This window comes from Pelodiscus sinensis, chromosome 7 (assembly GCF_052426305.1).
Source record: "Pelodiscus sinensis isolate ZL-2025 chromosome 7, ASM5242630v1, whole genome shotgun sequence".
Lineage (NCBI taxonomy): Eukaryota > Metazoa > Chordata > Testudines > Trionychidae > Pelodiscus > Pelodiscus sinensis.
The window spans coordinates 48,057,187-48,077,427 of NC_143058.1; the positions used below are offsets into that span (position 1 = coordinate 48,057,187).

General features: G+C 42.1%; 1 protein-coding gene across 6 annotated transcripts in view; it reads left to right on the forward strand.

Annotated features, from left to right (window-relative positions):
* The first annotated feature begins 362 nt into the window (after window positions 1-362).
* OSBPL6 (oxysterol binding protein like 6) overlaps window positions 363-20,241 on the forward strand; it is a 177,847-nt gene continuing 157,968 nt past the window's right edge. The window contains exons 1-2 of one of the 6 annotated variants that reach the window (XM_025182804.3): window positions 363-849; window positions 1,058-1,172. The gene's annotated coding sequence lies outside the window, so the exon portion shown is untranslated. The remainder of the gene's footprint in view (window positions 850-1,057; window positions 1,173-20,241) is intronic. The other 5 variants (XM_006119448.5, XM_014571709.4, XM_014571707.4 and 2 more) reach the window with 5 other exon arrangements.

Here is a 20,241-nt window from a genome sequence, read left to right on the forward strand (position 1 = left end):
AAATGAAAGGTGAGAAGGCACTCAAGAGTGAAAATGTGAGTTTTACACCTGTTCACAGAATACTAACAGAGACAGCAAAAAGATGGAAGGCCATGTCCAGGAACTGACTCTCTAAGATTGACCCTGGTATCAGTGTTGAGTGTCATTCACTTGAAGGACTTTGTGGCTGTACTCAGTGTGGTCTGTGGTGGAGCTAGCTAGGATGAGGCCTACTCTGCACAATACTATACACTACACCTGTGTGAAGGCAGTTAGTGAAGTGCAGAGGTGCTTTGCAGTTGTCTAGCTGTGGCTGAAGGCAAGGGGAACAGGCTGCCTTGGTATATAACACCTTGGCAGAGCTGTCAGTGCACCCACGGGGAGTTAGAGGCTCCACTGTGGTTCACAGCACCCTCCAGGAACAGCTGTAGTGCTGCACAACCTGAGCAGAGGCCTAGCTGCTCGATGCCTCAGGGCAGGAGGGGAGCCTGCCTGGGTCACAGGCTGACCAGCCGCTTGCAGACGGCCAGGCCCGGCGGCAGGCGCGCCCAATCGGCGGGCCTCACCCCAGCTGGGCTGGGAGAAGGGCTTGGCTCTGAATCCCGCTCCGTGGCCGCCGCGCTCCAGGCGTCCGCGTCTTGCCGGATCCCAGCCCGTCTCTCCGCTGCCCTGTGCAGGGAGGCAGCAGTCGGCGAGTACGGCCGGGCGGAGGAGCCCGCTGCAGCAGCGCACCCCGACCTCCGCCGCACGCAGCTCCAGGGAGGGGGGGACTCCGCACTCCTGGCCCTCCCCGTGCGCGAGGGGACCCATCCGCATCCAGCCCGGCGCCGGCCCCCCAGCTGCAGCGTCTCCAGCTCGCCGCGCTACCAGGTGGGTGCCCGCAATGGGCAGCGGGGGCCGGAGCTTGCACCGCGCGCCGGGGCTCCCCTCGGCCAGGGGCTGGGTGCGTGGGGCTGGCGGCGGGGGGAGGGGTGCACGGCAGGTGACTGCATCGCTTGTGGGGAGCAGGCGAGTACGTCTGAGGTAAGGGGATGATGCAGCAGACCTCCTCCCCCGCCCCCACCCCTCTCGATGTCAGGCTGGCCGGGAATTGCAGCTGGATGGGGAATAACTGATGCATGTTACCGGAAAAGGAGAAAGGAGTCGGTGAGCTTCATTGCCTGGACTTGAGGAAAAATCTACCAGGGATCCAGGTGACTGAGCCTCTGAAGTTCTGCATTGGCGCCTGATTGCATGATGTACACGACGGAGGGGGCCATGAATGCATTTTTTTTGCCAGCATATACTGGGACAGACGCAGAAACGTGGCCCAGGCTGCATTTGCCGGCTCAGACTGGGACAGACAGGCAGACATGCGCGTGCACACTGACAGGCCATGGCTACATGGCCAGGCTGGGATGTGTATGCACGTCCACACACACACAGATGGTTGAATTTCTCAGCTCACACTGATGCCTGACTCAGAGAGGGCCATATACAGCCAAGGGCATATCTATGTTTTCCATCTGGCATTGGTTGGGGTGCATCTATGTACATAGGGACAAATCTATTTCAGGCTGGTGGGAAATAGATACATCAGAATGGCTAAATCCTGAATTTCTCAGTTTTTGTTGGTGGGGTGCATGCACACACACACATTTCCAGCTGATGCTGGAAAGGATGATGATGTGAATAGGGTTTGCATTGCAGTCAAGATATGTTTCCTGCATACAGCAAGTTGTCTCATTGCATGCAGTATGTCGCCAGCAAGCTAGGAATGGAGAAAGGTACTATGCTTGTATATAATGATAATAAAAGGAGCTGGATGTGGAGGCTTTAAAAAGTTGTGATCTGATAGTGTAACAATCGCTGGGATAAACCTCTAGATGAAGCTTAAACATCTGGCATGATATTATATAACTGACTTAGTGGAAATGGAGTGAAACCCCGCTAATAGATACATTTATTTTTTCCATGAAGAAAAGTCACGATTTTTTGTCCAGGCAGAACCATTTAAAATGTTTCTTCATAAACTGTGTTTTGTCAATAAGAATTGTAAATCAGATTTTACTCAGGAAGTTGCTACACTGGTAAGTACCTTTTCCATTTAACCTCAGGTGGTTTTCAAAAATTTAAAAAAATACACTGTGAGGAGTGAGGCAAAATCCTTACAAGCTTCTTGAGTTTTTTCAGATTATGCAAAATAGTGCTTTGGAAATCATCATCACCTTAGAAGTTCTAATGCTTAACATGATCATCTGACTTAGGTTTTGTCACTGACCCCTATTCAGTTTTATTTATAACTTTGACATTCTGCAAGTCTGCATGGTTAATATTTATATGAAATAAAATAGCAATGCAGAGATTATGGACTAATAACAAATGAAACAGAAGACCTTGCTGTGCTTCTCAAAGTGAATTGGGTTTCCAAGGTCGAACAACAAACTGCAGCATAACTTCTATATGTTAATATTGCTACAGAAATATTCATGAACCTTACTGGAGGACTAAAGAGAAAAGTTTTGTTGAAGTAGGCTCTTAAAAATAGAATATTATTCTTTTGGTACTAGCATATACTCCAAATTATTTATTATATAAGTAAGGTGCAAGAAACTGGTTAATTTTACTCTCCAGATATCCATAGCTGAGTTTTAATGGAACTAGTTTATTTTACCGCATGACTAACAGATTTTCTGTTCACTGAGCCCGGGTCTATGCTGCCAAGCCCATTATTTTGAAATAATGGGCTGGTTACTTCAAAATCTGTACTTCTTTCCTCAAGGAATAAGCTTATTTTGAAATAACTCCCAAACTAACTATTTCGATTTTAGTTATTTCAAAATAATTTCCTAGTATAGACATGCCCTAAATGAGCAACTTGCACGATTAAATTGGCTCAGAGATTAAAGTCTTGTCAAATATATATTTTCTTTATAATGTAGTCCTGGTTGGATGGGAATAGTTCTCATATATAGTAACTAGCCTTTATTTTTATATTCATCTCTACCAGAATTAAACATTTTTTTATATAAATAACATGATCTTGACTTTTAAAGGTTAACAAAAGGTGTTTAGTATAATTTGAAACAGCTGTAATATTTCAGAAGTTCAGTAAGATAAAGTAGTGACGTCCAGTTTAGTGTTACTTGAAGAGTTAATGAGTGGAGTTGTCTTTTCCTTTATTAAAAGTTGACACAAGCAGAAGACTTGCTACTTCTCTCATGCTTTAAATCAATTCAAATGTTTGTAAGTATTAAGTATGAAGTTTAGTATCTAAATATATATTCTAAACAAATATGCAATCAGCATACCTTTCCAAAACAAATACATGGTGAATCCATATCTAAAAAAAGAGTTATCCTTATGTGGCTACATAATTGGGGCACACTGTAGTACAGTAGACTTCCGATAATCCGGAACCTATGGGGCCTAGATGGTGCCAGATTATCAGATATGCCGGAGTATCAGGAGGTACTATAAGATGGTTATGTATATACTGTATATAAAGTGTTCTTAACCCTTTTTATTGTACATACTGTATACAGTATACTGTAATGTTTTAGTTTTTTAACCCTTTTTTACTCTTTTCGCTCTGTTCAGCTGCTGCCGCTGTTACCTTGTGACTCATTTTTTGCCAAAGCTCACCACTAGGCTCTTGCCATTTTGATGCTGGACTATCAGGAGTGCCGGACTATTGGATGCTGGACTATTAGAGTTTTACTGTACTTGTGTTTGAAAAGTACAGTAGAACCTCAATTATGAACACCTCAGGAATTGTTCATAATGGTGAAATGTTCATAACTCTGGAAATTCCATCAACTACTAGATTAATTGATAAGGAGGTTTGCTGCAGCTCTGCTTTTTAAAAGTAGTGAGAGTCACCAGGTTTTACTACATTTGAAAAGGAGGACCACAGCGAACCCCCTTTTGGGCTAATAGAGTAGTCGATGGAAATTCCATCAACTACTCCATTAGTCTACTAACCACTATTTAGAATCCCTAGTCTTCACCATTTGTAATTTTACTGGAGTTCTTCAAGCCTGCTGCTTCCTTTCTCTTTCAGTTTCCTTGGCACACTCCTCACTCTTTTTGGTGTTGAACATAAGAACGGCCATACTGAGTCAGACCAAAGGTCCCTCTAGACCAGTGTCTTGTCTGCCGACAGTAGCCAATATCAGATGCCCCAGAAGGAGGGAACACAACGAGTAATCCTTATGTGATCCCTCTCCTGTCACCCATTTCCAGACAAACAGAGGCTAGAGACACCATTCCTACCCATCCTGGCTAATAGCCATTGATGGACCTAACCTCCATGAATCTATCTTGCTCTTTTTTTGAACCCTGTTAAAGTCCTAACATCCTCTGGCAAGAAGTTCTAGAAGTTGACTGTGTGCTGAGTGAAGAAAAACTTCCTTTTGTTTGTTTTAAACCTTCTGCCTATTAATTTCATTTGGTGACCCCTAGTTCTTATATTATGGGAACAAGTAAATAACTTTTCCTTATTCACTTTTTCAACACTAGTCATAATTTTATAGACCTCTATCATATCCCCTCTTAGTCTCCTCTTTTCTAAGCTGAAAAGTCCAAGTCTTTTTAATCTCTCTTCATATGGGACCCGTTCCAACCCCTTAATCATTTTTGTTGCCCTTTTTTGAAACTTTGGCTGCCTCATTTTTCCTTTGACCTTTTGTGCTCATTTACCTCCTGGAACTGACTCCTATTCTCAAATCCTCTGTTGCTCAAAAGTTCTGATACAACTATTTTAGACTTCTAATTTTACCTTGGCTTAACTTTTTATTTTCTGTAAGCCCAGGAATTGTTGTACCATGCCAAATCGTTGCTCATCTGTTCTTTTAGAAATAAATTTTAATTTTAGATACTGGTATCTAACAAAGTGTAATAAAACATTTCTGAAACCTTTAAAAATAAATGCCAGAAGTACAGTAAAAGTAAATTTAATAATCCATTGGTCCTAATTACAATGAATATTCCCCACCAACCAACCTCAGTAAAAAGGAAATTACAATTCTTTAGTTTCTGCCCAACAGGATGTCACTGTGGTATTGAGGGAAAAACATCCTATCGCAGGGGTCCGCAACCTTTCAGAAGTATGTGCCAAGATTTAACCCCCTCAGTGCAAGCCCTGTCCCATCCCATCCTATCCCTACATCCTCCTTCATCCCCCGTTACTGCCTCCACATTCCTGTGCCCCCAGTACACACACTGGCAGGGAACCTGCGCTGGCACTCGCAGCCCCCCCCCCCGGGAGTAGCGCTGGGTCGAGGAGGGACTGGTGGGCGGCAGAGTCACTTCCTGCCTGGCCCAGCCCTTTGTCTGGGGCTTTCCCCTCCCATGAAGGCTGCAGCTCTGGGGCTGGGGCATGCAGAGCTCAGGACTGCCCGGGGCTGGAGACAGCCCCTGATCAGGCACAGCGAAGGGCTGGGGAAGGGTTTCTCTGCCAATGGGGAACAGCTGAAGCGTAGCCCAGGCCCTGGTGCTCCATGGGGGCGGTGGCAGCGGCAGCATGTGACTGGCTGTGTCATCCTGATCTATGGAGCAGCCCTAGTCCCACCCCCTCCTGGAGCAAGAGGCAGAGCCTGGGGGAGGCAGGGAGAAGGAGAGGATGTTAACCCCTTAGCTCCCAGGCGCTGCACGCCCCAGGGATGTGGAGCCCAGTCTAGGGTCATGCTGCCCTTTCCACTTGCTGGGCTGCTCAGCCCCTGTGCCAGGGGTGGGGAACCTTTTTGCATCAGGGGCCACTGACCCACAGAAAAATCAGTTGAGGGCCACACACAAAATCCCCACACTGACGTGGTACACGACTGAGAAGCAGTCTCCTCACATTCTGCTTGCACACCAGAGCCTATGGGGCCTCAGCCTAGTAGATTTTGTGTTGTGTGGGGTAGCAGGGGGACTGGAGCACCATCACAGGCTCCCCAATGCAGGGGGGGGGACCCTGATCCTCAAGGGCCAGATCCAGGCAGGCCGGAGGCTGCATCTGGCCCCCAGGCCTAAGGTTCCTCACCCCTGCCCTATGTCATGCTGTGCGTGCTGCAAAAAATCATCTTGCAGTACATCACCGACTCCTGTTCTGTTGTTATAGTCCATAAACTTAGGAAGCCTTGCCCCTCCTTTTCATGAGTTTGTCTGTAGACACAGCAGTGCTAATTTCTATTACTACTTCCTTACTGCAGCCAGTGCTTAATGTCTGATGAAGGCAGAATACATTCATAATGCTAATTGTACCCTATGCCTAATGCACTTTACAGATGTAAAATCTTGTGTAATCAGTTAACTGATTAAAAGTTATATTAACCACTTAAATGAGAGTGGGAGGGAGAATTGTGCCAGCTGGGCTGGAGTGGCCACCCTGCTACAGGTGGGGGCTGCTCCAGCCCCCACTGGTTAACTGTAACCAGTAAGCATCGCTGGGGAGCAGTAGGGGTGATGCTTACCCATTAACTGGTTAACCATTCACTACCATACTTCACTTTCTCCTAGTTTCTTAATCTTGGTGTATTTGTATAGTGAGGGTTCTACACCCACTTTGGGAGTGTGGTGATTTGCTTCAGTAACTTCAGATTTTCAGAGGAGTGAGGACTTCTAACTCACTTCAGATTGATTGCTAGGTTTACATCTTTCATTTCTCAGGTTATCTTCAGCCTCAATTCTTGGGTGTGTAGGAGATTTTTCTCAGGTTATTCTGTTATATATGGCTTAAGGTTTCTAAGGCTGTGTCCAGACTCAGGGTTTTTTTCAAAAAAAGTAGCCTTTTTTCGAAAAAACTTCACCTGCGTCTAGACTGCAGCCGCGTTCTTTCGAAATTAAATCGAACATGGCTTTTCTTTCGACAGCGGTAAACCTCATTTCACGAGGAAGAACGCCTTTTTTCGAAAGTGCTCTTTCGAAAAAAGGCGTTCTTGAATGCCAACAGGACTTTTTAGAAAGAGAGCATCCAGACTCACTTGCTGCTTTCTTTCGAAAAAGCGGCTTGCTTTTTCGAAAGTACTGCTTGCAGTCTAGACGCTCTTTTTCCAAAGATACTTTCGAAAAAGCCTCTTTCGAAAGAGGTTTGCAGTCTAGACGTAGCCTAAGTGTTTGTGCTTTCAGCACCCCAGAACATTTTAATCTTGTAGATTATTTGTGAAAAGATAGCTCTCTGATTCTATATTCCTGTGCCACAGTAGAAACGCTTTCACCATCAGATTTGCCTGGGACAGGGGTGTGGAAATGACATGAAGCTCACTTGTTAAAATGTTTCTATTGTTGTACAGACTAAGCCTGCCCTAATTAGGGAAATGTGCCTTGTATATGGAAAAGGGGATAAACTATTTTAGCATTCCCATCTCTCCTAGATGTAGGAGAGATGGGAATGCTAAAATATAACATGTAAATATGACATTTTCTAGACACCTTCTTCCCAGAGGGATCCTTGAATTCCTCTTGCTGGACCCTACACCAGGATTCCATTATTGAAATGTGTCCTGCTTATTAGTTGCTGTGCTAAGGTTTGGGTTTTCACCTGCACAATAAAAGCCTCTTCAGTTTTGAAACCTGAGGAGAACTCTTAGCAAAAGTGGGAAGCTGCTTACCCTAGGATTCTAGCTAACAGATTACTGACAGGGTGTCTAGTTGCACTGGGGAAACAAGGAAGCTAAACCCATGGATATAGGGAGCATAGAAATGAACAAAAATTTGCTAGATGCAAGAAAGGAAGGTACAATCAGCAAATTCCAAAATGGTCTCTGTACAGTAGGTGCTGATGGGCAGCTGCCAGAGGAGGTGGGGACTGACAGTGTGGTAGAGGCACCTATGGAGCTTGGAAGTTAAACAGTTGATTGGAATCTGACTGTCATTGAAAACAAAGCTGTGGCTGACATTGGTGAGGAGTAGGGATGTAAAATCCTGTTTAAGCAGTTAACCTCTTACACGAGATCCCAGAGGCAGGGGGCTGCTCTAGCCGGGTCGGGCCAGGCCCGCTGTGGGTGGGAGCTGCTTCGGCTGTGCAGTGGGCTGCTTCATCCTGGCTGGACTGCCAGTTAACTGGTGACATCCCAAGTGAGGACTCAATAGTAAGGGTCAAGGTATGATTTACCAGCATCACATATCTATCCTTAAGGAAAGTAACTGTGATTTGCTTACATGGGGACTGTGTTTTCTTTGCTAATTGATATTTTATTATATACACATTTTTTCAAAAGTTGCCTACATCCTTGTTTTTACTTTTTTTAAAACAAATATTGCAAAAGTAATTACAATATTATAATCCATAAAAACAAGGGCTCAATATGGAACACAGAAACAGGTGAAGTCACTCAATGATTCTGATCCAAAATACCATCACTGTCAGAAGACTGGTTTCATATTTTCACAGATTCTATATGTTTAATGTAATGGTTGTGCCAGCATGAAATCCCACTTCTTTTCATATCTCTGTTTCTTTTGGCTAAATGAAGTCTAACTTTCCGAATTCATTTACATTCTGCTGATTGGTATGAGCTGCCAACCACTTTCTTTGGTGCAAAGAACATGTTCAAAACCAGACTGTCCTCAGATTGAAAACTGTGGCATTTCTGTAACTGTCTAAGGTTCTACACTGGATCTGTCTGGCTATGCACGTTGCCTGACACAAATGACAGTTTGTGGAAGGATAGCTATTTGATTCGATATTCCTGTGCCACAGTGGAAATGCTTCTACCATCAGATTTGCAATGGCATAGAGATGTGGAAATGGCATGAAGCTCACTTGTTAAAATGTTGTTTACATTTTACATGGAATGTAGAGACACAAATGACAGTTTACTATTGCAGCTTCTCTCTGTCTCTGCTACTGTTGCTGATGTAATCCTCATGTAAAATCACTACTCCCTTACCACATAGTCTTTGGATAGTATGCCATTTGCATAAGTGATACATAATGCAAAGTAATTAATCATTTTTAGCCATGAGTTCTTGGAGATGTCTTTGTTCAGTTACAATTGCATATTACACTTTAGAGGTGAAATCCACACCAAGGACCACCTCTAAAACTTGTACAAATGAGTCTTCTAAAGAAAAAGAGACCAAGTCACTTCTGTTGTACTCCTCCAATTAATACTGTGCTTGTTACATTTTCCCATTAAATGTAAATTCAACATTACTAGGATAGACTGAAATCTAATCAAAGGATTAGTGTTAGAATCAGTCAAACTGGCTAACCTTGAAACGTTCATAAGACTTTGATAAATCTGCCTACGTATGTATTATAATTGAATTTATGGTGATAGCTGCAGCTTAAAACTATTTGTATAATACAAGGTTAGTTATTACCAATTGACTCCTCTTTCAGTGATTCAAAAAGTGCTTTTGAGATTTGTAAAATGGTCGGTCATTCCTGTCAGTTGTCAGAATGAATGCAAGGGAGACAGCTTGTATATGCATAATGGTTGCTGTCCATCCACCTGTGGAAAGAAAGAATATACACTGCCAATTTTAAAGATTTATTTATATTATTAACTGTGTACTTGCAATAGAAGGAAGAATCTATGGCTTTCAAGTTCACAATTTCTGTCATGATTTTATATTTTCCTCAGTTTTATATATTCATGTTCCATGAACCTGGCAGTTAGTTAGGTGAAGGATAGGATGTATTAGATATGGTTAATCACTTGAACCTTTCCAGAAGCCTACAGTACCTTTTCTAATTTTATTCACTGCAGTTTTAAAGGTCCCAGATATGAATACTGCCTGCTTCTCTTGAGGCTTTGCCACCATTTATAATATAAATCATTACAAGGAACCTTCCTGTTTATTCCTTTCTAATTTCTTCTTATTGCTCCTAGTTAGTGCTCCTTTACTGTTCTAAATAATTACTTTCTCTGCTTGGTATTTACACCCTTCAAGAGTGTTATTCAATGTGTGCATTAAGTTTACAGAGGGACTGTTATACTTCTACTCTGTGATGTGATGCCTGTGACTATGCAGTTCAAAATTCCCATGGCCTTTACTCTGTTATCTCATATTGCATATTCAGTCATTACTTGCTGTCTACCAGGAGGGATTGATTTAAATCAAGGCAATTTTTAAATCACCAAGAAAAAACTCATTTATTTCAATCAAAATGCAGGACAATGTAGCACTTTAAAGACTAACAAGATGGTTTATTAGATGATGAGCTTTCGTGGGCCAGACCCACTTCCTCAGATCAAAAAAAAAAAAAAAAAAAAAAAAAAAAATCAGGTTTCCTACTGATACTACTTCACAGATTTCTTAATGGTGACAATCTGATCACTGAAACATGGTAATTTACAACTCAGTACAGCAATTTACAACTTCTAAGAGGTTTACTTTGTGTAATTTTTTTTTTAGATAACTTAATTTTATTAATTTAGGAAATAATACATAATACTCATTACCTGTATCAAGCTACAGAATTAGCATCAGTGCTTTAGAAATGGTAAGAACTAAATCACACACACAAACACAATAGCACTTACATCTTACAGTGAAAGCTTTGTTATCTGGCACTCTATTAACCAGTAAACTTGTTAACTGGCATTGCCCTGCACACAGGGGCTGCTGCAGCGTGGGGTGGCAGGTGTGAGCCAGTCTATGCGAGGAACCAGTTTTTAGACTGGCTCCCCTTGCGCACTGGCTCCCGCCTTCCACCCCACGCTGCTGCCTCTGATACTGAGGCAGCAGCATGGGGTGACGGGGGCTCCCCAGGAATGAGGCCAGGAATGTACTGGCTTCTGGCCCCACCCATGGGGACTATTGAATAATTGAATCACTAAGTTTTGATGTGATTACATGATTATTAAATTAATCAATATCTAACATCCCTACTGCTTACACTTGACACGTTTTACCCCAGGGAAAAATTTTCTTCAAAATACTCCCACATAGGGTTTCTCTTATGCCCAGAAGTCATGACAGATTTTCTATGGGGGGAATGCTGGAATCTGTGCATGCTAAATAATGTCTTCCCTTTTTATTTCCAGTGTACTCCACTGTTGTTTTCTATGCTGCCTCTGTCCTTTCCTATATATTGCCTTTTTGTTTTAAGGCAATGGTCTTAACTACTTCCTCTGCCAGGCTTGGTCCAGATACCACTACACAAGTATAGAGCAAAAACAGTCCTGTCCAGCCTGTGTCTTTCTTTGCACATGTTACTTGAGTCTGCTGTGAAACAGAAACTGGAAGCCAGAACTTTCAAGAAACAAGAGCTGGTATTTAAGCTGGACAGACTTGTCACACTAGAGCCATTAATTCATTTTTATGATACTGTAGGTGTAAATGTAGCATGTCTGTGATGAGATTTAATTATAACTATTATTTTAAAATGAGAAATTTAGCATTTTATTTTAAAAAATTAAATATTTTTTTAGTTTTTTCTAAAATGGATTTTTATCCACTCTGCTGTCTACTGTCACTGCACATTTCTTCTAGCATAATTGTTTTTCAGGTTTTTCCCATTATATAAAACTTTTTGTCATCCTTTGAGATGTGTGGTATGGGGGTTTGCCACTCTTCACAATTTAATATCCTCTGAAGTTCATTACTATGTTGTTAACTCTTCTTCAGATCATCGTAAATAAAGATGTTAAATAAGATCAGACATATGTCTCTGCTGTACTCCCTCCCAAATAGATATATTGCTGCTTTACATTGCTTTTTATGATCCTTCATCCAATGTTCCTACTATAGCCAGATTGAATTAATTTTACTATTCTTTACTAAAATTCAAATACGTTAACAACTAAATTTCTAATAATCCATTAGTAGTATTATAACATATTTTGTGCCTATTATATTCACAGTTAACAATTAAAATGATAATAACTGAAAAATGTTGGTGGGAAAATGGTTATTTTTCACTTTTTAATGTATTTGTACATTTGGCAGCATTTTTTGTATAATTGATTTCACTGTTCTTCTGTATAATTTTCTCTCTTGCTAAAAATACCCTTATAAACATTAATAGGAGAGCAGAAAAACACAACACCATTTATAAGGAGTTACTAAAAATATAATGGATATTGTTTAAAGGTACTTTAAACTGGAAATTAGATAAGGGAAAATCAAATTTACAGACACCCTTTAAGGAGGGATTTGAAGTGTGTGTGTCTCTAATTGTGTAGATTAGACCACTTGATTTCTTTTTTGATATAACAAGATCCATTCTCAATAAACCATCCTATATTTTAGTGCATGGTCCATTATCCTCTCAACATTGGATATATTTTTCTGACACACAGACTAATTTATTAATATGGTGTCATGAAGAATTGGTCTTTGTTTAAAACCTTTTAAAAGCGTGGTTATAAACACTTATTCTAAGATGAATTTTGGTTGTAAGTGGTCAAATCTTGGCACCATTGAAGTGAATGGAAGCTTTGGCATTGACTTCATTGAGATGAGAATTTCACCTAATTATAAACCGATTTAATCTTTTTAAGGCACTGCACCCCCTAGTGGAGCTGTCGCCTGGCAGTGCAGCACCCACCACCCGGGCCAGCCCTGAGCATGGCTCCCAGGGATCGGCCAATCCCCTGCCCTGAGTCTCAACACACCTTTCAACCCCCTACCCTGAACCTCTCCTCATCCCCCAATCCTGACTTCTGCACCCCTCACACTCCCAGAATTCTGCCTCATCTCGCAACTAGGGATGTTAGCAAATCTGCTTTTTTGTAAATGTGTAACGACTGAATGTTTCAGCCATTACACATCTGCACACAGGGAGGCAGGCAGGAGCTGGTGCTTGCAGGGAGCTGGCTTTTAGCCATTTCTCCTTGAGCACCAGCTCCCTCTTGCCCTTCCCTGCCCTGCACTGCTGCCTCTTTGGGAGGCAGCAAGGGGTGGGTCAGGCAGCACTGCTAGAGCTGGCAGAGAGCTGGCTTAAAAGCTGGCTTCCTGTGCATATTGGCTCCTGCCTGCCCTCCTCCTCCCTCCGTCCCCCCCGTGGTGCTGGTGTGAGAGGCAGCAAGGGGAGGGAAGGCAACTCTGTGAGCCAGCACATTCAGAGAGCTGGCTTAAAGCTGGCTCTCTGTGCATATTGGCTTCCACCTGTCCCCCGCATGGCTATCTCTGATAGAGAGGGGGGATGCATGTAGGGTTAACCAATTAACTTATCAGTTAATTATGTAAACGACTACATGCTAACATCCCTACTCTTAACCCTAACTCCTGCACCACCCACACCCTCTGTCCCCTGCTCTAAGCCCCTTCTTAATGGCTCGGTCAACCCCAGGTAAACGTGCTAGTATAATAATGTAAGCAGGGGCTGGAGAATCTTGGCCGGGGTGGGGGCTCATGTTTGGGTTATGAACTCTGTTTGTGGTGCTTTCCCCAAGCTAATGCCGTATGAATTCTTCCTCTGTTTCATTAAATGTTCTGTTCCTACACTCAGACTCAGTGCTTGCGAGTGGGGAAGCATTGCCTCTCAGAGGCGCCCAGGGGTGCGTGAATTTCCCAGATCACTGGGTGGGGGCTCGAGCCGGTTCTTTGTGAGATTGACCCCAAGATATTGAACCCAGCCCTGGTTCCTGCCAGGCCTACCCGGCAGAAGGGCTACAATAATACTTAGCACTTCAGAAGTACTTTTGTATGCACTTTCCCAACTGAATGGGATTATTTAAATAGTGTTATAGATTATGAAGTGATTGATAAGTGCACCAATGTTTTGAATAAATTAGAAACACGTATGGTAATTTATTGAATCACTGAAACATTCAAAAGTTGCATCCCAGCATATCAATAGTTCATTAGCAAACAAGGTTACATCGCATATTTCCAAAATTACTGACTTAGTCCTCATAAGCATATTGCACTACTAATATGTAGCAGAGTTATGTAGTATTTTGTTTAAATTAAAGTGATCATTTACTACTCAAGGTACCCTTGTGTCTGAGCTATAAAAGTAGTGCACTTCCCTGACTTTCTCTTGTTACATGCTGATGAAGCACCCATCTTCAAAAATGGTTGTGAAAACCCTCAGAAGTGTTTACCATTAGTGTCACCTACAGGTCTTTAGGTGACCTAATCATCTAGAGTTAATACGTGTACTAGTTCCGCAGAGGAGAGACTTCTCCATTTCTTTTGGGCTTTGTGTACATATATTTTTCACATACTGCAGTAACAGGTCCTTTACATACATAGTTATGGTTTTGGCTTTCGAAGTCTGTTATCACTGAGGCTACGTGTAGACTGCATCTCTATGTCGACAGAGGGATGCAAATCAAACACATTGAAATTGCTAATGAAGCCGGGATTTAAATATCCCATGCCTCATTAGCATAAACATGGCTGCCGCTTTTTTTTAAATGGAGTTTAAAAAAAAAACACCCAGTAGTCTAGACGGGGATCTGTCGAAAATAAACCCTTTTTCAACACATCCTTTATTCCTCAAAAAATGAGTTTTACAGGATCTGTCCAAAAGGCTTTATTTTTGACAGATCTGCATCTAGACTGCCGTTTTTTCAAAAACTCCATTTCGGAAAAAAGCGGTGGCCATTTTTATGCTAATGAGGTGTGGAATATTTAAATCCCAGCTTCATTAGCAATTTCGACATGCCTAATCTACATCTCTCTGTCAACAGAGGTGTAGTCTAGACACATCCTGAGTTCTATGCAATAAAACATGATTACACACACATGAGGTGCGTATTTCTCAGGTTCTCTGATCATTTTCACAACACCTGTGTAATACACTCTTATGTTCCTTCTCTTGGGCAGGACTTGCTTATTCCAAAGTCTAATGCTAACAGATGGGTGGAGAGAAAATCTTTCAGCTCTCATTCTTTTAAAACAATAGCATAAAATCAGCTCTGGAAGAACAATGGTGAAAAATTTTCATTAAAATATTTTTTAATAAAATTTTTAAATTTTGTAAAATTTTGATCAGCCTTACCAAAAACAAAAAAAATTTGGTTGCTACTTATTCATACAACAATGTTGTGTGATACAATACAGAATGCATTTTTAATATTGCCCCTGCATATTTTTAGTTATTTTTATATTTCCAGTTCTGTATTCCAGAATAATTGCTTTATGCCTTTATAAATGATGCATTACTGAATCTTAATGATTTATTTGGGAAAAATTAAACTTTCTAGGAGGAGCTTTGATAAATGTAGGTGTCCCCTTGCCTTCTTTTAGCTGGTGTATTCATACATTTTAGATCATTACTATCTAAACCAGAGATGGGCAATAAGACCGCAGCAGTTTGCCAGGGGGTTATCCTGTGGTGGGTCGCTGCCACTCTGTGTACCAGTGCTTCTGCAGGTGTGGGTGCTTTCAGTTCCCGTTGGCCATGGATTGCCATTCCCCGCCAATGGAAGCTGAGAGTGGCGTGGACTGGGACATTTCATTTCAGATTCCTTCCCTTTACATTTTTTTTAAACTTTTGTTTCTGACAGTAGCAGCCTTTATTTTAAGGTATTTTTGTCTTTGTTTATTTTGTTATCCTGCATATTTGGGTAACCTGTTGGCCTCTAAGCATCTTTCCTGTATTAAAGTACCTGTATAAAAATGTGTCCTAAATTTGGTACTGAAATGCACAGTTAGCATTTAGCTAAGCTGTGTAAAAGGGATAATATTTAATGGTTCTGAGGCTGGAGTCTCTTCAAGATCCAGTCACAATCCTGATTCCCAGCATTACAGTGATCTTCTTCTTTTCGGTTTAAAGCCCTGCTCTTGCAATTGTCTTTATGTGGGAGAACCCTTGAACTCCCTAGCAAAGAACAATTGACTCTTTTTGAGCTTTGCATAGGAATGTGGCTGTGGCTGGATCAGAGACCAACAACACAAAAATGCAGTAGGAAATGTAGAAGATGCTTAGAAACCCCCCCCCCAGAAATGGAGTGTTCTTAGTCTTGCTGTCCTGGGTTAGTGTTTGTGGACCTCCTGGAAAAGGTGAGTCTTGAAAAGGGATTTGAATAACAAATTCAAGAAAATCCTGGTCTTTGTAGAGAACTCAGTGATTAAATTATATGTTGCAAGTTATTCAGTCCTCCTACATCTTAACTGAGATTGTTGTAATGGCTTCTCTTGTTGTTTTTACCTTAATATTAGGTATATTGAAATTAATTATTACCACTCTTATAATATCATTTGATCTCCTGTGTCCTGGTGAGCACTCTTCCGGGCCAAAAGTTAGAAACCCCCTCTTTTTCGTTATCCTCCTTTGGCCAGATTTTGAATGGAGCCTGATGTGGTAGGTGGCCTCCTAAGCATACCTAGGGAATGGGCTCAGCAGACAAGATAGGCAGACAAAGCATGTATTGACCTGCATTTCCTGGGTTGTTCAGGGACTTAGGTACCTGAGTTCATAGAGCAGGGCTGCAGTGTGCATGGCTGGAGGTAGAAACACAGCTAGGAATCTTTATTGAAAAAACTTAGGCACCAAGTGAGATTAGGTGGCTATAGAGTTAGGCAGCAGCCAAGTGGAAATGTTGTGAGTAGCAGTGGAACCTGCAACTTGGATATAGGCACCTAACTAGGGTTGTCAGGTGTTTGGTTTTGAACCATACAATCCAGTATTTGAGCTTTCTGTTCGGATAACAAATTGATAAAATATAAATGAGAAAATATAAATGTCCGGTATTTTCTAAATAAGATATAATGAAGATTCTGATGTAATGTCAAGTATGTCTGGAATTTTTGTTGAAACTATCTGGCAGCCTTACACCTAAGTGTCTTTGTGGATCTGGGCCTCAGACACAAATTGGGCACAGTATAAAATCTAAGATGGGTGATGTAACAGGCAAAAGAATACAAATAGCCATGACTTTGGAGTCTGTTCAAAACCAACAGACAGCTCTTGTTGTTAGGTTGATGGGGCAAATAAATAAGGGAAGGTCCCTTCAAAACAAGAAACTAATCTCCCTTATCTGGGCTCTTCCCAGCCCAAATTCTTCAGCTGACACTCTAGAAGGGCCTGTTCACTACCGCCAATCTCAAGTGTTCAAAAACTATGACTCAGTCCTCAATAAACTATGAGATTTGGCTTTAAAATAATGCAATTTTATAAAAACAATAACATTGGGATTCCTTTTATTTGCCTTTTCCAAATATAGTTGGGCCCTGTTTTCAGGACTTTCTCTGTAACCCATGAGGGTTAGAACTTTAAAAAAAAGCTGAGATTCTTACTTAATCACACAGCACCATCCGAGCAATGGAAACTCCTTAAATACACCTCCCCCTTTTGGGATGTCTTGTCAGGTCCTGATCAATAGTTCCCAGCCCTTTGCTCAGACTGACAGTTTAGGGTTGCCAGGTGCAGTCTGGTTTCTGAGCCCTATGTCCGGTTAAAAAAAATTAGAAAATACCGGACATGTGCAATGTCCAGTATTTTCTGGTTTTCCAGTGGGATGCCAGATGGAAGCCTGGCAGGGGCGGGGTGAGTGGCTGGGAGGCGGGACGCAATTGGCGCTAGGAGCCTCTGGTTACATATGAGAAGGAGGGGAAGCCCTGTCTCTGTTCCTGAGTGCTGGTCAAGTGCATGGGGGAGCCACAGCCAGACTTGCTTCGCTGGGACCGTGCGCGGGACAGGTAGCGCCCTGGAATCTGCATGTGTCTGGGTAAGTCCTGCTCCCTGCCAGCTGATTCGCTCCCCACCCCTCCCTGGCCAGCCCCGCTTTGCCTGACCCTCCCCTCCCCCCTTCAGCTCTGCTTCCTGCTGGCCACTCCTCACCTTCCCCTCCCACCCCGGCCAGCCCCATTCCCGCCGACTGCCCCTCCCCCGATCTTCCCCGCCAGCCCCGCTGTCCTGCCCCCCCCCCCCCCGACCAGCTCTGCTTCCCACCGGCTGCCCCTCCCCCAATCTCTTCCGGCTAGACCTCCCCTTCCCCCAGCTCTCCTTCCCATCCCCCCCCTTCCTCCCGGTCAGCCCCGCTCCAGTATTTATTTTTTTTTAGACTACCTAGTAACCCTAACAGTGGTTCTAGCCCTTCCTGCACTTTTGGATTGTGTTCTTGAGTCCAGAACAGAGACAGGGTTTCTTCCTCACCTCCCAGCTGCAATTCTCAGGCTCCTTCCTCACAATAAGCAACCATATTCACTGTCTCACTGGTATATTCCTTACTGAAAATCCCAGAGCAGGGTAGGGCTCACTCCAGTGCTTTGTATGGAAGTTTTAAAGGGCTCCTACACTCTGTTAGAGGTATTTGAAATTTTAAGCACATTTCATTGTCACCTAAAAATGTAGTGTTCATATTGGGAACTCTGAAAAGTGTTCAGGCTAACAGCTATGATGTATTTCTATTTTTAAAAAATTGCTGCAAAAATTACATAGATTGCATGAGGTTCCCACACATTGAACAAGTATTGATTTTCTAAGTTGCAGCTAATGCTATTGTGTGGTGTCATAAAAAATAAAGAACATGGAGGTGTGAGTGATCCCTAGGTTTATCAGCTAGAAATAGCCAGTCTTAATGCAGTCAGTCTGCAGTTTTTGACTTTGTATTTTGCAGACTCCATGTGTAGATATTTATCAACTAGTTCTGTTTGCATATCTTTTGTTTTTTGGATTTAAAAGATGAACCCTAAAAGGATGATAGAATTAAGATGGATCTTGCATATTATGTGTAAAGGGTAAAGTATTTTGAGGAAAATTTGACACCTGAAAATTGTTTTATGTACTAGTTTTTCTAATGCAATGATTCTGTAATGTAGGACAGATAGAACCTCTCTAGTCCACCGCTCTCTGGTCCAGCAACATCCATGGTTCAGCATGATATTAGTTAGCTGGAGGTCCACTTATCATGGGTGTGGCCAAGTTTCCTGCAGTCCCATAAAGTGTGTTTACAGCCCCTAGTCCTGGTTCTCAGTGTTCTGTGCTGTTGTTGAGCTATAATTTACCCCTAAATGTTTTTTAAGAGCCCAGTAAGCAGGGGAAGTGTTGGTAATGCTGCTAGACAATATTGACCCCCAGTGATTCAGCAAATTCTCTGGTTCAGCACTGGTCAGGTCCTGAGGATGCTGGACTAAAGAGGTTCAACCTGTGTCTGGTGCTATGTTAATAGTCACAATAGTATAGTTTGTGCTCTCAATAAATACCAGTTCTATTGAGGCGTAGTTCTTCAATTTATTTTTTCCTGACTAAAATGCTACTGTTTGTTTATTGCCAACAAAGGGGTTCCTTTCTTAATATGTTGGCAGCAAACCAAATACAGTTTCTTTTTTGTTTAATGCTGTATAAATATGTTTCCATATTTCCCACATACTTCCTTCTGAAATATCCTCTGAGTTAGTTCTATATTAGAAGTGGCTTTTGAAATATCCTCTGAGTTAGTTCTATATTAGATGTGGCTTTTAATTTTTCTGTAATCTTTTAAGCAGTGTACACTTTAGATTCCCATTTCACATATTTAGCAAGAGTGACAAAGGTCCAAATAATCTGTGGTAAGTAGATTCAAATGTCAGACATACAGAAAAAGTCTAGTGGCTTTTCTCTCTTATTAATTCTGTTTGTGCTAGAAGGAGGATTGTAGGCATTTGATCAGGGTACAGAAGGCAATAGCAGTTGGTTCACTAAAGAGCTAAAACACTTTAGGGTAAAGGTATTGTATCCTGTGATGTGGTAAATCTTACAAACAGTAGTGTTTAAATTGGGATAAACTTTAGTACACAGCATAGGATATTCATATGTGCATATTATTGCAAAAAAAGTGCCTGAAGAGCCTAAATGCTGGAGAGAAAAGGGCATATGGATGGTATTTTACCTCTTACTGCTCTGCATTAAGGTAACCACTATTATAAATTCTCATGCATTAGAGCTTCAGCTGGTCACCCGCGGAGGGGCAAGAAAGAATTTTTCCCCATACACAATTATTGGATAGCTTTTTTTTTTTGTAGTTTAATAGATTTGTATTTTTTTTCTGTTCTTTGAAGCATCTGAGATTAGCCTCAGCTGAAGATGGCACACCAGACAGGGTGGACCAGTGCTCTATAATGGTATGCTGAATCTTTTCTGGGTACCTGGCTTGTGTGCTTTGCTAATTGGAAGATTTGGGTCCTGGAAGGAATTTTCCCCCACGTCAGAGTGGTGGGAACCCATGGGAATGTTTTCACTTTTCTGTTTAGCACAGGGTGTGGTTTGCTTGCTGGGACCATTTGGGGATCTCTCCTCTAATCAGTTCCTTACCAATGCAAGCATCTGAAACATTGACAGCAAGTTGGGCTCTTCTGTTCTCTGCCCCTGACACACTGTTTAGTTTCCTAAGGACAAAAATCTTTTACTGTAAATAAGACTTTTGGCTCCATAGAGGGGTACCTGGTAGGGATGTTAGATTTAATTTATTTTAA